The sequence below is a fragment of the Podarcis liolepis genome (assembly GCF_965112155.1).
Source record: "Podarcis liolepis genome assembly, chromosome: 3".
NCBI classification, from domain to species: domain Eukaryota; kingdom Metazoa; phylum Chordata; class Lepidosauria; order Squamata; family Lacertidae; genus Podarcis; species Podarcis liolepis.
In genome coordinates, this window is record NC_139557.1 from 42,185,558 (window position 1) to 42,209,327 (window position 23,770).

Below are 23,770 nucleotides of genomic sequence, written 5' to 3' on the forward strand. Positions count from 1 at the left end.
AGGGTCTTGGTAACTCCTCCCTCCCTGCATGTCAATTAGCATGGGGGGGGCCTTCCATTGGTGGAGGAGGCACTAACAGGAACTGCATGCTCCTCTTCTGTCTGGAACGAGTTGCTGCAAATTCAGATGGGGCACAAGCTTCTGCCCTTTCTCTTTTGCTTTTTAAAATTATTATTTTAGAAAGCTATCTCTGTGGTATTACAGCTTAATGTGCTTGACCACACATTTCTTCCTTATCTCTGTCTTTCTCTGACTCATCTCACATATATAGATGGTTTTGTGTTGAATAGCAAAATATTTCAAGGAAGGGGGCTAAAATGTTTAAAATAACTTTCTGTCTACACACACACGCAAAGTATGCTCCTTTTTTAGCCAGCCTTTATATGATTTGCCATTGACTAGATCTTCCCAATTTCCATTTCCATTTCTCCATCAAACATTCATGATGAAAAATTGCTTCCTACTGAGTATCCATTAGTTACTGACGCTGAGGCTAATAAGCAAACTGTGAGTGCACTAGATAGCAAATTGAAATGAGTCACAAAATACACTTAGCATGCCTTTCCTGTTGGTGGTTGGTGCGTCATTGGTAGAATGCTTGTTCCTTAACAACACGCATATAAAGATCAGCAACATGGCCTTTTTTAAAAAAGCACACACACAACGCACAATGGTCAACAGAACCTCCATTAACAAGGCTAACTGATTTGTTTATTCTCAAATGAATAATCTCAGTACAGGATGAACCATACCAGACATTACTTTTTACCTAAGATGTTTTCAAGGTCTGCCTGCAAATATACAGTAGTTCCGTGAATGCAATGGGTATCATAAAGTTATGGTCACCTGGGAATAAGAATTCATTGTAGTTCTCTGCTGAATGCAGTCCAGACCTACAGTGCTAGCTTTGTTTTTTATGCAATAGCCTTTAGGTTATAATCCTGGGCACACTACTGAGAAGCAAGACTGAATGCATAGTGGATCAATCAAAATGGAGAATGAGGTGAAAAACCAACTTAATATTTAAGACTAGGGATGGGGAAGAAATTTGACTTGGTTCACATTTAAAGGGGAAGCTATGCACCTAATTCATAATTTCCATTACAATGCAAGGACTGAAACACAATTATTGGTTGAACTTGAGAGTTCTATGAAGTTTGCAATGCAATTCAGCAAAGTAATAAGTACAAAAATGCAGAATAAAACACACACAAAATCTGAAAGTAACTTAGAACAATGTGTTGTACTGTGGAGAAATTGGCTTGCTCAAAATAAAAATAAAAATGGGTATATTGGGCAGAATTGCATGCAAAAGTGTACATTAGAAGAAAATCCATGCAAAAATGCTGGTTAAGTTTCATGATACTTAAAAAATAAAATAAAATGCAAACTCATGTGGAAATGTGAAGAACTGAACTTCTCCACTGGAAAAATGAGAAATGGAGAGGTAGAAAAATTGTCCTATTTGCCAATCCCTACTTTGGGTAAATGTGTTGCAGATTTGGCTGTAATTTATTACTTGGAAACTTAGTGATGGTTGGAGTCATTTAACCCTAATCATCCCCATCCTAAACACATTTGTCCAGATGTTTGTGGTATTCCCACTGTCACTGAACAGATGATTGTCAAGAAGGAAAAGGGGATTCTGCCGGGAACCTCTGACCCCTCTGGACAACACGCTTCAGGCCAGCGGTGTCAGGTAGAGGGGAAGGAGGGGTCTTCAGCTCCCCCAATATTTTTGGGCGGGGGCAGCACCCCCCATATTGAGGGGGCCGCCCACCCCCTGCTGGGCACCCTCTGCATGCCCCAGCCCCAACCTCCACCTGGCAGCCCAGGAGACAGGCAGTGGCTGGGATGAGCGCAGGAGATATTTGCTTTGCTCGTTCCAGCCACAGCCCAGCAGCCTGGCAGCCCGGCGGGGGCTGGGACGAGCCTCCGCGCATCCCACCCTTGCCCACCACACGCTGGGTGGCATCATATGATGCACCACGTGACACATCACATGATCACGCCCCCTCAAGGGGCAAGTTTAGGCTACCTCATATTACACCCTGCACATTTCTGCAAAGCAACTTCTTACGTCTATAGTCATGGCAATCCACTTCAGGAAAGCCTTTTGCCCCATTCAAATTACTATTCACTTGACTGTGGTGCTCAGATGCAGTCTCAAGAATGTTATGTATAACTATGCCCCTTTTTAACTTGAATTCAAGTCCTATAGATTTTCTCTGGATGCAAGCATACCCATCTTCCCATTATATCAACATAACACCCCGTATATGGCTGTAATATGGACTGCATTGACTTCTTCTTCAGGCTTCAATGTGTTTAGACTGCAGTCTTAATAAACTTCTTTTTCTCTTATCTATGTATCATTAAGAAGCAATGACACCTTTATTGCTTTTTGCAACTCAGAAGCATTATGATTTATCATAGTTCAGTGCTGGGCTTTGTGATGTTTGCTCTTTAGTTTCTTACACCATGCTAATTGCAGGGGGAACTGGAGCAAAGCGCATTTGCCTTCTTTTATAGCGGCAGTGGCTAGGTAGAGCCTCTTAATATTCAACAAGGAACAGATGGGTGAAGCAAAATATACTGATTAGTATCTCATGGAAAAGAAAATCCGTGTGCATGCAAACAATGCCTCTGTGTGCCATCTGTATGATCTAAATTTGTGGGAAGTCATGAGTGCTAAGAAAATGAAGCATTTTTCCATGAATAGAACCTGGATTGAGATTTGAATATGCATCAAGGAGAAAATGTATAATTTCCAACATCTATTGTAATCAACCAAAAAAGCATGCTGCAATGTCTTTGAATGTACTTTTTACCCCTGTGACCTGAACTGCCTACCCTGTAAAAGAATTGGTTTTCTTTTTCCAACTGGAATTGTAGATTGTAGGAGATGTAGAAAACTCTCCACTCCCACCCCATAGCACCTTAAGAGTATTTATTTTATTTAAAAGCAACTATAAGCATTTTAATGAGGGTGAAAGAGGAGAGCGCAAAATATGGTCTGAAGCTGAACATAAAAAAAAAAACGAAGATCATGGCCACTGGGCCCATCACCTCCTGGCAAATAAAAGGAGAAGAAATGGAGGCAGTGAGAGATTTTACTTTCTTGGGCTCCATGAACACTGCAGATGGTGACAGCAGTCACGAAGTTAAAAGACGCCTAGCAATGACAAACCTAGACAGCATCTTAAAAAGCAGAAACATCACCTTGCCAACAAAGGTCTGTATAGTTAAAGCTATGGTTTTCCCAGTAGTGATGTATGGAAGTGAGAGCTGGACCATAAAGAAGACTGATCGCCGAAGAATTGATGCTTTTGAATTATGGGGTTGGAGGAGACTCTTGAGAGTCCCATGGACTGCAAGAAGAACAAACCTATCCATTCTTAAGGAAATCAGCCCTGAGTGCTCACTGGAAGGACAGATCATGAAGCTGAGGCACCAGTACTTTGGCCACCTCATGAGAAGAGAAGACTCCTTGGAAAAGACCCTGATGTTGGGAAAGATTGAGGGCACAAGCAGAAGGCGACGACAGAGGACGAGATGGTTGGACAGTGTTCTCACAGCTACCAGCATGAGTTTGACCAAACTGCGGGAGGCAGTGGAAGACAAGAGGGCCTGGCGTGCTCCGGTCCATGGGGTCACAAAGAGTCAGACACGACTGAATGACTAAACAACAAGAACAACATAACCATTTCAATATCTCTAAGCTGTAGTAGTGGCACAGTGGTGGAACTCTGAGAATCTCTTTGCTCAGAATCGTTCTACTAACCTTCCTACATCAGTGGTAGCAGCTTAGAGCCATGTGGAATTGGTTGCATGCCTGTGTGAATGGTATATTTAACGCTTCTGTCCCACAGGATCTAACAAGTGCCCCTTACCACCACTATATTTTAATCAGTGGACCACTTAAATGAAGCTTTGATTGATTAATTTCAATCCATGAGTTATGGGAACACTTTGAGGCTACTTTAGTTTTCATGTGTCATTGGGTACATTTGGGCATCACAGTATACCATAAAACATGGCTTACTGTGAATGAGCAGGGTGTGGCATATGATGTCCAATAGCCAGCATGGTGTAGTGGTTAAGAGCGGTGGACTCGTAATCTGCTGAACTGGGTTCGCTTCCCCGCTCCTCCACATGCAGCTGCTGGGTGACCTTAGGCTAGTCACACTTCTCTGAAGTATCTCAGCCTCACTCACCTCACAGAGTGTCTGTTGTGGGGGAGGAAGGGAAAGGAGATTGTTAGCCGCTTTGAGACTCCTTGGGGGGGTGAAAGGCGGGATATCAAGTCCAAACTCCTCCTCCTCCTCTTCTTCTCTTCTTCTTCTAGCTCCCATTGGCTCCCACAACCCTTGGCTTACCATGATGTCCAAAGCAGCACTTGTGGTTTGTTTCACTCGACCCACAATCAAGAAGCCAAGAACAAACCTTGGCTTCAGATCATGGTTTGTTTGGAGAGAACCAAATCCATTAGCACCTTTTTCAGCTGCCAAGATAAGTGAAGTGTTGTGGTATGTTGCTCCCACTCATGCTAGTGAAGAAGCACTGTTGAGTAATCAGGCTGCATGCACTTGAACACTGCTGATACACAGTAAACCAAGGACTGAAAACAGAGATGATGTATGTGATTTTGTAACCCATGAATTATTATTATTTAAATTACAGCTTGTCATGCCATCCAAACCTGACAAACGGTGGTTAATATTAACTCTGGTTCATTTGAAGCAAGCCAACTTCAAACTTTGGCTTATGAAGTTGGCATGCTTCAATGAACTATAGTTAAGATGAACCACAATTAAGTGTTCAGATTTAATGCTTACCTGTGATTAATCAAAATCAGAATGAGAAGCTTCCACACTCTTCCTTGTGGCCATCCCTGAAGGAGGAGAGGGGAGAACAAGGCTCACCTTGGCTCATTTTCTTCATGCTAAACTATCATTTAACAAGGTGTTGAAATGCAGGTATAGTAACTAACTTAAGAACAATGGATGAGCTTCAAATGGGAGTATTAGCCTCATTCTCCATTGTTGAAACTTAACATTTCATGCACTATAGCAAAATGGCTTTCATTGGGGTTATTATTTTTTAAAAGTTTATGGCAAGTAACAATACTCCTGAACTCCTTGCCTCTGCTTATGGTAATAATGGACAGCCAGTTTTATGTATTTTAAATAGGATATACATGTTCTGTATATGTTTAAGTACTGGTGCTTGTTGTTGTTGTTACATAGGATCATATTATTATTATTTTGGGTCATACGTGGATACAAAAATGCTAAGAAATGTGAAAATGAAAGAAAAATGCTCCGCAAACAGTTTTTGCTCTCATGAACGTTAATGTACATTGTTCTAAATGAAGAATCTGGTTTGTTCTAATTTTAGTTAACATTTAGTTAACATCTGAAGCATTTTTAACATTTGTTCACCTCTCCCAGAGGGCCACATGATACGCTTACAGCTCTTTGCCAGGAAATTTCATGAGAGACTAGGTCTGCAGCGGAGCCCATTTCTAGCCCACATTTATATACTTCTGTTTCCAACTCATGTGTCCGGCCAGGTCATTGGACAGGAAGATGATGTTGGCTGGAGGTTTCTGGGAGGCATCCTGCTACTGTTTTCATAATAACCCACAACCCTTGCAGCACTGCCAGTGGAGTTCCCAGCTGTAAGCAGCTGCAGAATTGGAACAATGTAGGCAACTATGCTGAAAACTAATATATATTTAGCAATTGCACTGGTGATGTTGAAGCTGTGGCCCTTCGGATATTGCCGATACATAGCTCTCATTATTCCTGACCATTGGCTGGGGTGTAATGGGAGTTGAAGTCCAACAATATCTAGAGGGCCACAGAGTCCCCATCCATGGGTTACACTGAATTGAGTGACAAAACACTTTGGTTTAGCTGTTCGTGAGCTGCTGAAATGCCTTTAGCAGTTCTGAAGGGCAGCAACCAAGAAATCTCTCTGCAGCAATCTGAATTTGACAAAGGTAAGCATAAGATTGTGCTCTTGATTGACTTTTTAGAAATTGTAATGGGACATAGGAGTGAAAGCTGTCTCTCAACAGGGGCCATTTGGGGTTATAGCCAGCACCTTTATTTGAACCTTGGTGATATAGCAGGTATATTTTTGATGTAGATGAATTATGCATCTGGTGATCTGCCACTATACTATTCACAAGTGGATATTCACAAGATTACAAATATATAATGAACAGTACCCACAAAATATGCTGATCTCTAGTGATAACGGAAGGCCATTTTTCTCTGTCTCTCACAAGTTTTGCAAACCACCATTTGTTTCAAAGTGCCCAGTCACTAAACAAGGTAAGGTTTGGGACCAAAGGGTAAAGGGTGACTAACAATTTGTAACAACAACAACAACAACAACAACAACAACAACAACAACAACAACACCCTGGGTAAGCTCTAGAGTCTAAGGCATCAGGATAGGGGTCAGATGGAAGAACTGGGTGTTGCCAGTATACAGTACAGGAAAATGGCAAGTATCCATGCTATCTAGCCCAGTGGCCTCATTGAATGAATATGGGATGGAATGAAGACCTTGATGACCTCAGCAGAGGGATTAATGAGCAACTGACTCATCAATATTTTGAGGGGTGTTGCTTGCAGCTAGAAATAGGAGAACAGTTACCTGGACACCTGCCAGATCTTGTAATAATGTCATCAGTGCATGTGGCACCTTCATCATGTAGTTTCTGTCATATGCTGAAGATGTGTCTCTTCGCTGTGTTGACAACTAAGACACATGTTTTCAGGACCTACCCATTTCCTGTGACTGTAAATTGTTTTTTTAATAGATTTTACATTGTTGTAACTTGTCCTGGGACCTGATGGTGAAGGACAGGTAATAAATTTAATAATAATAATAATAATAATAATAATAATAATAATAATAATACAGTGTGTAGACCCAATAATATGTGTGTTGACCCAATTTTGGGATTGGTAATAGTGAAACTATTCACATCAATGAACTGTAGCAGGGATGCAGAAAAATATTAGCAGAGTCTGAAGCAGTGGGAAAGTTTGCAGAAGAATTTCCAGTGCTCTGGGGAATATTTTAACAAGTCACATGAATTAACTAGACTAGAGGGAAAATCAAGGTTGGAAGAGAACACAGCATTTTAGGATAATGAACTTGTGCTACCAAGACCTCTTGTCCTTACATATGATTTGGGAAAGTGTGATGTCTTGAAGATGACTCACGGAATATGGATTTTGAATAATCTTTAAGTAGTTTCTCACAGACGTAAAATACATTTTCATCAGGAAAAGGGACACAGAGGCAGATGTAATCATCATGATTAGGAGCTGCTGCTTCTTCTTCTTCTTCTTCTTCTTCTTCTTCTTCTTCTTCTTCTTCTTCTTCTTCTTCTTCTTCACACCACCAAGTTCTACTGGAGCTCATTAAACTGTAATGAGCAGACCAACAAGGATGTCGCTGCAGCAGAAGAATAATGCTCTGCTTGTTAAAGGGGGGGGGACATGGCAGTTAATAAACCCACATTAAAAAGCAAGTTTTGTTCCAATGGCTCTCAACATTCAGTCAAGTATATTTTTTTAAAAAATCAACTGCTGATTCCTGTTGGAAAAAATATATACAAATGCTGCTTTGAAGAGAGGATTATGCAGGATTCAACTTGTTGTGTTAATTAATTTTCCCTAGGTAACAGCAGAAAATCACTGGTAGGGAACTTTTAGTAAACTAAGAGCACAGACCATTAAGACTGGATTAAATTTAGATTTTAAACCCACATGATTCTCGGTCTGCCTCCCTCCTCTTCTGCATCATGTTGACTCACAAATCTTTTTTTAAAAAATCCCTTCCAGGAGTGAATAGCCAAGAACAAAAGCAATATCCCCCCCCCCTTTTCTTGGTTCCTTGTTCTTTACAATGAAACGTATAAATGGACAAGATGGACATGGTGTACATATAAAATGACAGTAGGTCATTTAGTGCCATTGCACATATTTCAAACTATGACCTTGTAATTAATAAAACCGGCTTGCACCTGATTTTGAGCTGCTGTTATTTGGATTAATTAAGAAAATGAAAACAAACCTTTGGACCAGAAAATGGCATCCTACTGAAAGATTAGTAGCATTCACTGAAGATTAATATGGGATGGAAAGCGAAGTTCCTACAGAGAACAAAAATGAGGATATTTTCAATCAAAATTCTCCCATAAACCAGACAGTCTTTGTGAATGTACTAACAATGCCATCTTATTACTTGTCTCACTAGCAAATCAGTGGTTCATGAGCTACAGCAACACCAGTGATTCTTTCCCATTATGGTGGTGTGCCTGGGTGGTGTCAGGCCGCTGTAATAATAATAAAATTTTATTTATATCCCGCCCTCCCCAGCCAAAGCCGGGCTCAGAGCAGCTAACAACAGTAAAAGTAACACAGTTTACATAAGAAACTTGCATGGCTGGTTGCCAAGAACATACAAAGACAAGGAAAAGTTTCTTACCATCCGCTTTTTATTCAATATTTACAGAGAGAGGCTTGGTCATTCCTCTGATTTAGAAGTTTTTTGTTTGTTTGTTTCATTTGCTTAACAAACAAAACAAAACAAAACAAAACAATACCCCAACTAATTTTCAATGAACGGCTTACAATAAAAAAACACATAGCAATAATTCATTTACAAGACAACAATATAAACAATTTCAGTGCAGCAGACAAGAAAATGATAAAAAACTCTATATGTAAAAATTATATGAAATAAAATGTTTATATGTAAAATATGTAATAAAATGAAATAAATAAATGAAACGCACAATAAAATTGCATGAACTTTTTCCCCACGGAGAGAGCAGGATTATACCCTTCTGACAACAATGGACCTGCTAGCAATGCCTTGTGGTAGCCATGGATTCAGCCTCAATGTGAAAGGTGGGCTATGTGTGATGTAAACAGAGTACAAATGGCAGCATGTGTGGGTGTGCAAGAGTCCACAGTCATCAACACCACATATGGAGAGGACATATTGTGGCTAGTGTGTGAACGGGCCTTAAAATCCAACAATGACAGATCATATGGCAGGCAATCTATGCCACTGTACTGTCCAGACAAGAATATTTTGTGTCTGTTATTTGGGCTGGAAATTGCTAGAAACTCACAAAGTTGCATAATTCCTCGGAAATGGTTTCCCCCCCCCCCATATTTAAATTCTCAAATATGTATGTGCGGCAGCCTCCTTGCAAAGCTAGACAGGAAGTCTGGGGAAGCCCAACATACCGCTCCACACCTATTAGCTGATCATCTGAGGTATCAGTCCCCTAATAAAAAGACCAGTGTCTGCTCAACTTTTCAAAATTGTATTTATCCAGACAAATATTGATTCTGTGTTTTGACAGGCCTACCTGGAAGGGCGGAAATGAAGTAATCTGCAAATCCGAGTTGACCTGAGAATGTTTGATTGCTCGATTAACAGACGTCTCAAAGGCATTCAAGCAAAGTTAAAGTTATCACCAGTATTCCTGCATGCACTCGACGACATTTTTCCAAAGCAGAACTTTATAAGATGCCAAATGTAAAGCTATGACTCAAATCCTAAAATACGAATAGCTGCTCTCATACACATCAAAGAAAACATATAACCCAGGAAACCTTTGGCTTCCCAAACATTTTCTGTAATTTCAGACACAAATATGACATTTATAGTTTGGCCAAACAAGTATTTCCTAATTAGTAAAGTCAATTACCATTACATATTCCCCACCCCGCCACCCCTCCTGCAAAACTTGGCATTACTGCAAAAAGAAAGGCAGTGTGCAACAGTTATTCCATACCCTGAAACTTCCTGGCACCATGCACATTTCTTTATATGGGGCTGTTGACTGTTTGCTACATGGCAATGGTATTAGTCACCATCACAAGGTTCCATTTTCAGAAGTGGTCTAGAGTTAAAGAATTCATTCCGCTTCCTAAAGAAAACCCCTCAGTGACCTAAATCTGTGTGTTGCTATCACCCTGCAACATTAGCCCAAGTTTACTGACAACTGTGGCATTTTCCTTTGAGAATGTCATACTGTATATACCTACCTACAGCCAAGTAGAGCTCGGGTGAAAAAGTTATAAGAGAGCATGTGTGTTTATTCAGCTGGTGGGAAACTGAAAGCAGGACTCAATGATTAATCATATAAAGATTGGAATGATGGGTGGCTGGATAAAAAGGTAGTTTGAAACAAACGGTTTGAAATCACACAGAAGAATAATTGGTTTCTCTGCCTGCTATTACCAGTGCCTGTAGGTGGAGAAAAACAATCTGGCAAAGGCTGCTCGTTGATAGAAATCTAAAATTTCTATTATAAGTCAAGCATAAAGCAAGCAAAGAATTTATTGCGTATGGGTTGGATCCAGATTCGCCATGTGTGGAACTCTGCTGATGGGACTAGGGCTGGTGTTGAGGCTCAGTATCGTTGCCCAACCCGCAGTCGGGAACCCGCTGAGAAGAACTCCTTTGACTTGCCCCTCCTCTTCCCCACTGCATTATGCTTGTGCACCTGGCTCTTGCTCTGGGCTGTAGTGGGAAGATAAAACTGCCACTGCCTGTGCTCCCATTGACTCTGTCTGAGAAGTAAGCAGGTGGTAGCAACACTGAGGCCAATGAACAGCAGCAGCTGCCAACAATGGCAGCAAGGAAGTAGCCTTACTGCCAACTCTTGGCAGACGATGGGGAAAGTGATTTTCACCAATTTCTCTTTTCCTCCATACTTCCCCAAATCTGAAGCTCTGGAGGTGGAATGGAGGACTGCGGAGGGAAGAGGAGATTGGTGAATATCCCCTTTCTTCTTCTTTCTCCAATGCAGCTGCATAGCGTGGGTTGCCAGTGCCCGGGGATGCATGGAGGGAGGGAAACAGACAGAGTATGCATGCACATTCAATTGCCTAACAGCATCTGCTGCAGAGATAAGAAAAGAAGAGTTGTTCCATTGTGTGCAGAGCTTGCTTCCTGGTTCGCATGGAACTGCTTCAATAGGAGTGTCTGCTGCATCTCAGTGCCTTCTTCCATTTGATGAGCAGCAAATCTGTCTCCAACCTTTTACATGGATGGATGGATAGTTGAATGGATAGATAGGCAGATTTATGGCTGTGTATCACACCTTGTCCAAAGCCATTTTCCCCCCAGTTTCCCCAGTTTAACATGTAAGCCCATGGGCATTTCTTCACATTTAAGTGCTATTCCTTCCAATTATCCATTTTTCTAATGTATGTATTTTTTGAATAAAAAAATAATCTTGCTTTCTTTATATTTTTCTGAAAGGACAGTAAAGCATAGACAAATTCAGGCACAAGCAGTTATAAAGGACACCATTTTAAAATGTACATGGAGGCGGGGGGCTACATTTGTTTAGCTGATGCTAAATGTCTGTGGTGGCATCATGGTTGTTTCATTCTGTACTAAACACTTCCTTGCTAGACAAAAGGGTCTCAAGGTTAGGCTGTAAAAAGAGTCTTCAGGGTCTTCTCATTTTCCTACCCAAAGGAAAGCATGGCGTGGATTCAATTTATTCACCAAACAGTCTTTCGGAAATTGTTGTTGTTGTTTAGTCGTTTAGTTGTATCTGACTCTTCGTGACCCCATGCATGCCAGGCACTCCTGTCTTCCACTGCCTCCCGCAGTTTGACCAAACTCATGCTGGTAGCTTCGAGAACACTGTCCAACCATCTTGACCTCTGTCGTCCCCTTCTCCTTGTGCCCTCCATCTTTCCCAACATCAGGGTCTTTTCCAGGGAGTCTTCTCTTCTCATGAGGTGGCCAAAGTATTGGAGCCTCAGCTTCACGATCTGTCCTTCCAGTGAGCACTCAGGGCTGATTTTCTTAAGAATGGATGGGTTTGATCTTCTTGCAGTCCGCGGGACTCTCAAGAGTCTCCTCCAGCACCATAATTCAAAAGCATCAATTCAGCCTTCTTTTTCGGAAATTAGGAACCATCAATCCTTTGTTCATGGATGGCTTGGTTTCAGGGGTGCCATCTCATTCTCAGGATTGTGGGTGCCCGCCACCACAATGCAGATGTGTGACATCACAGGCACACACCTCTTCCTCCTCCTATCCACAGCCAGCAAGTCTGAGCCGCCCCCTCAGGAAAAAGGTGTCTTGTTTGCTGGCTGTGAAGGGCGGAGCTGAACTGCTTCTCTCTCGGAGGCAGCATCACTGCCGCCAGCCAGCTTTTTTCATTGACTTTGTGGGTGCCCTGCCCCCACAATTATATTATTGTGGGTGCCCAAGCACCTGCAGCCTCCTGGAGTTGGCTCCTATGCTTGGTTTCACCCCAGAATGTTCCTTCCCTTTCTCTCTGTTGTACCATATTTGAAAGAAAGCAAGCAAAAAGGAACCAAATCCTTCTTCGTCTATTGGTTTTTTGCAAGCAGAAGGACACTCCACTTCAGACTGCTTAACAGGCTGTATTAGCACTGGACCAAATCACATCACTTGCTAATGATGTCAACAGGATCTTTCTCTGCTGGATGATAGCCGAGTTTTTTTCCATTATTTTTTTGCAGGCTCTTGTGAGCTCATTTTTCCAGGATTTGAATTTCCAGACAAATACTCTGTCCAGCTCCATTCCTAATGTCATCATCTTATACTTTTGAGAAATAAAGTTCGGGCCAAGGACACATTCTTCATTATCTTCAAGGGAATCTATTTTGCCTGTCTGCACATAAATCTGAGCAGCTCCATTAACTTGTGCCTGGGTTTACATGATGACTCTTGTTCATGTTTCTCGTTCTGGATGGGAAGCTGCAGCAATCGGTCCCTCACTGGTGTTCTTCTAGCTGAATATATATATATATATATATATATATATATATATATATGCCAAATGTGCTATCATAAGTAGGGACAGACAAACTGTCAATTTTGGTTTTCCTCAGTTACTCATTTTCCTAGTCACAAATTCAGTCCTCCACATTGCTGAAGCAATTTGCAACTTTAATTTTTGAAGATCCTTGTGAAAATTCACCAGTATGAATTTCTCCTAATATATACATTTTTGTATTCAGTTTTCATTAATATATATATTTTTGCAAGCACATTTATCTCATATAATACATGTTATTTCCACTAATGTATGCATTTGTAGATGTGCTTTCCCTCAAATATTTGCATTTCTTTTTTACACCTTGTTTGGTTGGGCAACTTTAGCAGAAAAAAGAAAAGTGTTAATTTCAAATGATAATTGTGTTCCAGTCCCTGTACTGATTCAAAACATGTAAATTAAGTAGTTTCAAATTAATACGCAAATAAAATTACATTTCTCCCTCATCCCTAAGACAGGAAGGGAAATAGTTTCCAAATGCTCAGAGGCAGCCATTGCTAAGTCCTTGCCAAGAAAAGGATGTGGAAGACCATATTTCTTAAAAATATCTATCTGCTGTTTTTATAGTCCTGCTGGAAGCTTCTCATGAAGACAGCTAGCATGACTGAGATATCCAGTACACACAAAGGACTGTGTTTAGACAGAGGAAAAATAACAATGATAGGGCTGCTCCCCTGGAAATTATTTCAAATGGCATGATCTGCAAACCTCCACTCTTATATTTAAGCTACTTCAGTTTACTACAAGATTGAGGAAGCTGTTGCCCTCCAGATATTGCAGGACTACAGCGCTCATCATCCCTGGCCATTGGTCATGCAAGCTGGGGCTGATAGGAGTTGTAGTCCAGCAACATCTAGAGGACCACTAGTTCCCCACCCCTGGTTTGCAGTTAACTATTGTAAAGTACAAGTAGGCCAGCTCAGCACTTCCAGTGTGGTGTACTGGTTAAGAGTGGTAGTCTCGTAATCTGGTGAACCGGGTTCGCTTCCTCGCTCCTCCACATGCAGCTGCTGGGTGACCTTGGGCTAGTCACACTTCTCTGAAGTCTCTCAGCCCCACTCACCTCACAGAGTGTTTGTTGTGGGGGAGGAAAGGAAAGGAGAATGTAAGCCGCTTTGAGACTCCTTTGGGTAGTGATAAAGCGGGATATCAAATCCAAACTCCTCCTCCTCCTCCTCCTCCTCCTCCTCCTCCTCCTCCTCCTCTTCTTCTTCTTCTTCTTCTTCTTCTTCTTCTGTCATTCTGGACATCTGTCAGATGTGGTCATCTGCTAGTCTGCAACAGGCAATAAGAATGATAGTGATTATATCAGCTGTAATAGACAATAATATACTACAGAGGAAGCTCGGGTTGTGAATGTGATCCTTGCGGGTTGCATGTTCGCAACCTGCAGCATTCACAACCTGCAGTGGCACATCTGCGCATGAGCGGGTTGCAATTTGGTGCTTCTGCACATGAGCAAAGCTCGATTTAGTGCTTCTGCGCACGCATGCGCGACTGCCGAAACCCGGAAGTAACCTGTTCCGGTACTTCCAGGTTTCGGCGGCCCATAACCCAAAAAAAACGCAACCTGAAGTGTCTGTAACCCAAGGTATGACTGTAATTTCCAATTACAGTGGTACCTCGGGTTACAGACACTTCAGGTTACAGACTCCACTAACCCAGAAATAGTACCTCAGGTTAAGAACTTTGCTTCAGGATGAGAACAGAAATCGTGCTCTGGCAGTGCGGTGGCAGCGGGAGGCCCCATTAGCTAAAGTGGTGCTTCAGGTTAAGAACAGTTTCAGGTTAAGAACGGACCTCCGGAACAAATTAAGTCCTTAACTTGAGGTACCACTGTATCATGATGATACAGGGTAAATGTCCCATGGTGTTTCATCATTGATGGATTTGTTTTCCAAATTGCAGAAATGAGGTTTATAATATGTTAAACTCAGAAGAACAGAAATCTTTCAAAGCTTTCTCTATTTCAAAATTTAAAGGTCCTTTTCATAATGCACATTTGAAAATATCTATTCACTAAGGCCAGTTCTTGATTTGAAGAATCTATTAAACTGTTTGTGTTGAGTCATTTCTCCAAGAAATTCAAGATGGTATTCCTTTTTATTCAGAAAACAACTCTATTGTATTTTGATTTGTTAAAGGCGAAAGGAGAAGTCAGGCAATTTTCATGAATACTTCCATCATCACTGAAAAGTGTCCCTTTTGGCTGTGTGTGTACTGCTGTGGAATTGATGGAACATTCAGGATGCATTGTTCTGAATTGGCTATACCCCCACTAAATTAGCTTCATTTGCCCTCAGTGATAGCAGCACTGGTTACTCACATTTAATAAAAATGTGTTATTAGGCAAAATAATGCAGACATGTATATTATATACAGTGGTGCCTCGCAAGATGAAATTAATTCGTTCCGCAAGTTTTGCCGTCTAGCGAATTTTTCGTCTTGCGAAGCACAGTTTTAACGGTTTAACAAAGTCGCGAGACGTTTTCGTCTTGCGAAGCAAACCCATAGGGAAATTCGTCTTGCGAGGCAAATCGAAAACGGAAAAACCTTTCGTCTAGCGAGTTTTTTGTCTTGCGAGGCATTCGTCTTGCGAGGTACCACTGTAATTTGTTTAGTCGTTTAGGCGTGTCTGACTCTTCGTGACCCCATGGACCAATAATATATATATATATATATATATTATTATTAGGCAAAATATGCAGACATGTACAGTGGTACCTCACAAGACGAAAAACTCGCAAGACGAAAAACTCGCAAGACGAAAGAGTTTTTTGTTTTTTGAGTTGCTTCGCAAGACGAATTTCCCTATGGGCTTGCTTCGCAAGACGAAAACGTCTTACGAGCTTGTTTCCTTTCTCTTAAAACTGTTAACACCGTTAAAACTGTGCTTCGCAAGACGAAAAAAATCGCAGAACGAATTAATTTCGTCTTGCGAGGCACCACTGTATATTAGAAGAAATTTGCAATAAAATGCTGGCAAATTTTCAAGAGAACTCTTTTTAAAAATGGGAACTGATGAGGGAATGTGCAGAATCAGATTTAAGACTGGGAAAGTAAGAAATAGAGAGAAATAGAAAAAGTGAGAAACCAAAATGAACAGATTTGTCCATGCCTACTGCAGAGTGAATAAACCTCAGTCATAGCACATATCCTTTGCATGCAGAAGCTCCCTGATATGCAGTCCTTGCCTTGCCGGTTAAATGGCCCAGGTGATGAGAAACCCAGAAAACTGCTACCAGCCAAGTAATTGGTAATAGTGTGCGGGATCAACATACAGTCTGCCTTGATATGGCACAGGTTGCTGTGTTCTTAATTACCATGAGGTCCAGCGAATCCAAATGGGATGCAGAATTCAGACTTTATGGATCAAAAGACTATTCTGTCTCACAGTTACAGCTGTTTGAGGAATTTGATTTATGAGAGAGTAGCTCTTCTACTTCTCCAAATCTTGTGATACACTTCTCAGTTCAAACATACAAAAATGCCTCAGAATATGTATTTTTAGGACAATATTAAATATATATTGAAAGATAGCCACAGCAGACCCTGGAGCCTTCCAATGGTTTGACTTTACCCCTGATAGCACACTCCTTCATTGTCTTTTGAGGCAGACCGGTGCCAACATGCCTACCCTGAAATACATTCTATATGTTTGTGTTGATTGTCTTTTTTATGGCAGATTATTGTAGAAAAGGAATGGGATGTATTTATGAATGAACAGAAACCAAATTGACATGGACCAGAAAAAGACCAATCTCTCCATCCCTAAACAATGACTGTGTGTGTGTGTGTGTGTGTGTGTGTGTGTGTGTGTGTGTGTTTCATTGTGACTGTTTAATGGCATTCAGCTGGCTTAGTTCTTTAATTAAAATGTCACTCTATTCATAGATGCCTTTTCCCAAGGACAGCATGTCATAACAGACTGACAAGCAAAGCACAAGGCGAGGGAAAGCCGCTGAAACACACATGGAATCTGACAATAAACAATTATGTCCGATAATGTTTTTCTAAGAACTAACTATTCTGTCACTGTAAAAATATTACAAACAAAATCTAAGCTGACTGGCTGTGGGTCAGGTATAGGTCTTGGATGCCTCCTTCAGGCTATGGAAAAATGATGAAAACAATGTCCAGATGTGAAGCGGAGCAGTACTGTTTCCCCATACTCAACTTGTTGCCCATGTGCTGCTTAACATTATATGAATAGGGATCTCAATATGACAAGGCAGCATGTGTATGTGTGGCGGGGGTGGGGCTCTCTTGAATGGTCATTTGCCTTGCATAGGTACATGCTGTTGCTATTTGGTGTGAATCATGTGAGGGCAGAGGCTGGTTCTCCTACAATTGCGACGTGGGTCACATTTGTCTCAGAAGAGGCTGAGAAGTATGCACTTAGTATGCATATTGTGCTTTTGATCTTCAAAGGGTTTGCAGAAAAGCGGAACCCTGCAACACATATCTTCTTAAAATAGATTAGATGTGATTAGTCGATAGTTTATGAACAGCTATGAAAATTGGTTTGGCCCAGAGTTCCTTGTACAAAGAAGTAGGTTACATACATGTAGTTGCACATGAGAATCTTTGAAGTCTGTTTGGTTTGTAGTCTTGATTCGGCATATAGGGCATCAATCAAAAGGGCCATGCACAGAAAGATGATCTGTACGTTAAAGTTTATTTCAGGGACAAAATGTATCCTGGCTAAATGTGGGAAGTGTGGGACTTTGGAAGGTATTCAGACAGTTAAAATGTCATTTTTTTTAATCGTGCAGTTCTACAGATGTTTGCTTAGAGTAAGTCCCATTGAATTAAGTGGCACACCCAGGAAAGTATATTTAGAATTTCATCTTAACATAGCAATCGGAACTACCTTAGAGTTTAATGGAGTGGGAGTTGGATTGGAAGAAGGTATTCCTCCCTGATGCAGACCTCCCTCTTCTGCCTGCTGAACGTGGTAGAATCTGCCAACAGGAACCCTGAAATAGGTTCTGGGCAGCGCTGGCCTAAGACATTTTGGCCCCTGAGGTGGACCTCTAAATTGCCCCCCCCCATGCAAGGGAAGAAGGGGTGAAGGGATATCTACATTAGAACAAGTGAGGGGAGGAGAGAAAGATCAACATCAGGATCTGCCATCTAAGGCAATTGCCTCACTTTGCCTCATGAGTGAACCATCCCTGGTTCTCGGACAGCGAAGGGGGGGAGCTGAGCCTGGCATTATTGCCATCACACAACACCATCAGGCTCCATTTGGCCTCAGTTGCTGCTCAGTTGCCATGAAGTTCACTGGGTGACTGTTATGGACTGAAGTTCCCACCCTGGGCCAGCAGGGGGATACTGTAGATAGTTTTCACTCAGGTCCACATATGCAAATAAGGGATTGAAAGTGACGTTCAGTGATTGGATAGCTACAGAAAATGGTTACTGTTGCGTTCTAGTGGAGCTCTGTATAAGCAGGCTGGCTGAACCCTTCAGGTCAGTTCTGTTCTGGTCTGTGAATAAACAAGAGCTGTTTGAAGAATCACTGTGTCGTCTGATATGTTCACCCACAACTTAACAGTGACCATGGGCCAGTCCCTGCTAGTCCCGGCCAGCATGCTTGATTGCAGATATGGCAGTGGCTCCAGTCTTCTGCAGCTTAGTTACCTCATTACTTTAAACTTTTAGCATTCTAACCTCCAAACCTCAGGGGGGCTAATAGCATTTTAAAAAAATAAAATAAAATCAGCACAAACAGAAATACCAGATAATTCCCACTTACCAGATACTTTCAAAATGCACATTGCTTTTAGTGAGACAAGAGTCTCTCCCCCCCCCACCATAAGTAAAACAACACGTGCAATTTTTCGAGAAGCTCAAAACCAGCCAGAAAACGACAGCAACAAACTGCTGGGCTATTGTCAAAGGGTCATAATAGGATTGGAGCAGAACACAGAATAAAGCTAAAAATATATCATAGTATATTGTGGAAATGTCAGAAGCAAGCACAACTGTTCTTGTGGGACTTCCATTAGCATATGTCCTATAACAGAATAATCTGTGGTGTGATTTGTAGTCTTCTTGAAGCAGTTTGGGAACATCTCTCTGTTGTCTCATGATCTAACCCTCATGCAAGGAAAAGGAGCTACAGTAGGAGGTGGCATGTCTGTGGAGCCACTTCGTTGCCAAACAGATGTCAACTTTGATCTCCTGACAGGAGGCAAGGTAGGGAGTGGAAGAGGAGGACATTGCAAGGCCTCTCTTCCCCCCTCACCTAGCCTAAGAGGTTATCTGTGGCAACACCAGCCTTTCCATTAGGCAGAGTGAGGCAACTTCCTCAGGTGGCCGATGATGGCCATCAGCCTCCTGGGTACCCCATTGGTTAAATGCTTATATTTTTCTAAGTAATAATAAAACATATTGTGTGCATTTTTATCAGCAAGATGCAGCTCTCTGCCGCATCCGAATTAAATAGCTCTATTGTGATGATAATACTGGAGATGAAAGTGAACATCAAGAAAGAACAAGTCACCCCACCATGAAGGAAAGCCATTGTTTTTGTTCTGCTGAGCACAAAGGGAGTGAGTGCACTTGAATATCAATGGTAAATACTTGAAAGTTAAGTGTTCTTCCCAGGACATTCCTTTCCATTTTATTTTTGGTCCAAGTTTATGAAGATGTCTTGAAGGGATAAATCAAACCCAATGCAAACAGATCTGAAATCAGACATGAAGTGGAGCTCCCCTCTCCTTTTCAGGACTGAAGTCACTCAAGTACATCTTAAATGTCTTGTGCTTTGCTAAAAATAACTCAAAAGGAGTTCAGCAATTTAACTTGGAACTCTGGGTTGAGAATAATATACGACTGACTCTCCCACTGTATAGAATGTGTTTACGAAGCCTATGATCAGCTCTCTTATTGAACCTCTGTCAAAATAAAAAAATTCCTTCCAGTAGCACCTTAAAGACCAACTAAGTTAGTTCTAAGTTAGTTCTTGGTATGAGCTTTCATGTGCATGCACACTTCTTCAGAACCTCTGGTTATTCAATATATAGTATTATAAACCACATTTCTACCCCACTATTATTTCTATAATAAAATTTTATTGAAGCTTTATCATAATTCAAGAAACTAATCTAAATAAAAACAAAAAGAGAAAGAGAAAAAAACCAAAGGAAACCAAAATCTATTACACTCTTCTGAGTGGCACCTCTGCTGAACACCCCCCCCCAGTAGAAAAGGTGTTTCATGCTCCACCAACTTACACCATTAAGAGTCTCATGCTCTACCTACTTACACCAAGTCAGATCATTGGTCCATCAAGCTCAGCACTGTCTACACTGATTGGCCGTGGCGGCTGGGATAGCTCAGTTGGGCGAATATACGACTCTTACTCTCAAGATGGTGGGTTTGTACCCCACGTTGGGCAACAGATTCCTGCACTGCAGGGGGTTGGACTAGATGACCCTAATGGTCCCTTCCAATTCTACAACTCTATGATCAATAAATAAAATGAATAATTTTTTGATATTTTCTGTTCGTCACAGAAATAAAAAACCTTGTTGTGTACGCCTGCCACTGCCATATCTTCTCCTATTTATCCTGCTTCTGCAGCCCAAGAGTTCTCATTATTTTGTACCCTCATCATTTCCCACCTCCTCACTCATGATGACACTGTCCCCCTGAGTCCTTGTACTGACTCTCCCTTCCTCATGTTGTCCTCAGCCTGAAGTCACTGGCGCACAGGAACCATGTTCAATTTTGTTCTCATTCGTGTTTTATTTGCTGCCCACTTTCCTCCCAAAAGAGGCCCCTCTTTCTTGGCTTTTGACAGTTAAGGTCTTTTGTCTTGTGTGACCCACCTCTTTTGTTGAACCAATACTGTTCTGTTTTGGTTGGAAAAGTTTGAATGGTAACTGTTTTGCTTCTTTCTTACAACTGTATGATGATATTATTGTAACCTGCTGTGAGACCATATGGTGAAGGATTACTAAGAAATCTTTGAAATAAATAAATCCAAAGTTAATAAATTTGGCATTTATTTATTAACATAATTTATAATAGCTGCCTCAACATATGTTCTATGGGCGGCTCACAGAACAAATACAGTTAAAACACAATATGAAACAATAAAAGCTATCAAAAGCTAAACGCCCAATGAAACAATAATATTGAGATCCAAAGCTACACTTCTGTGTGTTAGTGATTCCACTGCAGCCCACATTTTTGCTAACCTTGTACCTTTATGTTTATAGACATATTACCAGAAAGACATAAAGGAGTGTTGGAATCATGCTGTCAGCCCTTGGTGTAGGAAACACTGTATAAAATTACACAAAGTGTCATTCCCGCAAAATCTTTTAGGCTATTGCTTTGTTAGAATCTTGTATTTGTTCCTGCTCTTGGTCTACACTTTGTTTTCCTTTTGGCTTATTTTCCTTCTATTCTGTGCAAAGGTCCTCGAAGATCCTTGGGTTGATAGTGTGATAAGTTCAGACATCTTACTCTTTAAAATGTGTAGGATGATCCTGAAGTGCTGACACCAGAATGTTTTAGAAGCTGAAACAAACGACAGTGTGTTTTGGACTGAGTCATAATTATATTAGCAGAGGTCTGACAGCAGACACAGGTTATATATTCCATTAGTACATTCAGTCATGTACTTTGCTATCTACAAACAAAAGGCACCAGTCGTTCTATTATAATGAGCCCTAAACTTCTCCCTGTTTGTTACCAGCGATTTTTTTAAACAAAACCTGTGAAGAACCAAAAGTTTCTGTTTTTACTAAAACTGAATGTGCCCTTAATTGGAAATGGTATTTTGAAATAACAGTTTTTTCCTATCCTGTGGTCACCTATGTAACAAATGATAATGTTTTTCTTTTTCTTCATGAGACAAACACAAGCACCTATTTTGCTCTTGACATTAAAGCTGCTATATCTTTTCACTTCTAATTGGGGATGTGTTGCTTGGGGGGGGGGATCAAAAAAACCAAAGCCAAATGCTGGAAGGTTCTTTACTCTGAGCTGAAACTGAAGTAGAACTTGGTCCTTCTTCAAACACTCCAACCCACCTTGTCCTTCCTATTACTCCTTGCTCCCTTTTATGCCTTGACTCACAACCCTACCTATGCAAATTACCCATATATCCCTTTATCTAAGAAGAACCAACTCCTGCAAATATATTTAAGCATATAACTGCAATTGAAAACCAATCCAGAATCATCAACGTTGTAATTTAACTATTGTCTCCTGCTCTATTGAAACTGTTGAGCAGCAGATGTTCTGGTTGGCGACTATGTGCAAGAGACCAGACATCAGTAGATGCATCATAATCAGCAGGGCCCAGGTGTGTAGCCTGTCTTATGTGGCCATTTGTGGCCGAATCATAATGGGTAGGAACCAGATGCTAGGCACTTCATAGCCAGCCATCTGATAATTCATAGTGTACTTTCCTATCCTTTACCTTGAGAGGTAAAGTGAACCTTGGTTCTTTTTTCAGCAGGATGCTCAGTTTTCCAACCCACAGAAGTGAACTGTGTTGTATTTCTGGTGCCTTGGCTACATTATGGTGACCCATATGCTTCTTATATTGTTGTTGCTTCTGTTGTCCTGTTTGTCTTCTGTCAGAGTGCATTTGGCTTATGTATCTGTTGCCCAGCAACAGTGAACTTGCATTGTAAGTATTCAGCTGGTGACTTGTGTTGTGGCATTTTGTTTAGCTAAATAGATTTGTAAGAAATCTGTGGTGATGGGTTCCTTTTCCATGTCTAATCTTCTAGGCCAGCTGTTTGTAGACTTTGGGATGTATCTGATGTTAATCGTATTCAGACTGGAACCACTGAAATTAATGACTGGTTTAGTATATTGGATATCCTTTTCTGACAGGAAAGTCTCAAATTCTACAGAAGAAAACCTGAGTGCCATTATCTAAGATCAATTCCCTTGGGGTCTTCTTCTCTACTAAAAACTGAAGTAAGAAACTTGAAAGCAGTAACAGAAATAACATGTGGAGTAAAAGGAACTTCAGGCCATTTACTAGAATAATCTGTAATGGTAACAGCATAATAGCAGGTGCCTTTTCAAATGGACCATCGATGTCAATTGTCAGCTTCCCCGAGGCTGAATCAGGAAGTGTGATAGACTATAACAGTGGCATGTATGTGGTTGCTATCTTGTCATTAAATTGGCAAGTAACACAATATTTCTACCTGCTTCCAGGACGTCCATAAAAATAACACAGTCATTGCCTGGTTTATACAATCCATTGAAGTGTATCAGTTGTATCAATTTTACTTGTAATTGTGGCGGAACGATGATGAGTATCACAGACCACAAGACCATCATGTAGGAACAATTTGTCTCATGTCTGAAAGAAAAGCAATAGGGCTGGATCTACATTATGCATGTGACATGGTCATTTTACTATAAGCAGTGTTGGAACTACTGTTAGGAAATGGCTGTCAGACCATATGTAATGGTCCACATCATAGCCATGGTTGCTACCCGAGGATGACAAATGTGGCCAGGATAGCACAATAAAAAGTGAGAATCAAAATGACACCCCCCAAAAAATAAGATTTTAAGAGACATCTAAGGCATGTCACAGTCGACACTTCTCAGTTTGCATGTGGAGGGATGTTCCAGAGAGTTGATGCCACTGTTACTAGGTGTCTATTTGGCAGCCAAAGTATGACAAAGAGGACCTTCTCCAATGACTGTAAAGAGCAGCTGAGTCTGTTTTCGTGTAACAGAGGCAACACTGATAATTGTACAGATAAGTGCACATATTATCTCTGTCTCTGATCTCTTCTGATGCTGCATACTGTGCTCCCATTGTGAAAATGTGTGTAGAGAAACAGAAAATGGTAAGGACACATCTTTGTAACGCTTGGATGTTCTGCCATGAGTAAA

At 41.1% G+C, this 23,770-nt stretch overlaps 1 long non-coding RNA gene across 3 annotated transcripts in view; it reads left to right on the top strand.

Moving 5' to 3' along the window:
• LOC310704267 overlaps positions 1-23,770 on the top strand; it is a 57,317-nt gene that overhangs the window by 102 nt on the left and 33,445 nt on the right. The window lies entirely within an intron of this gene.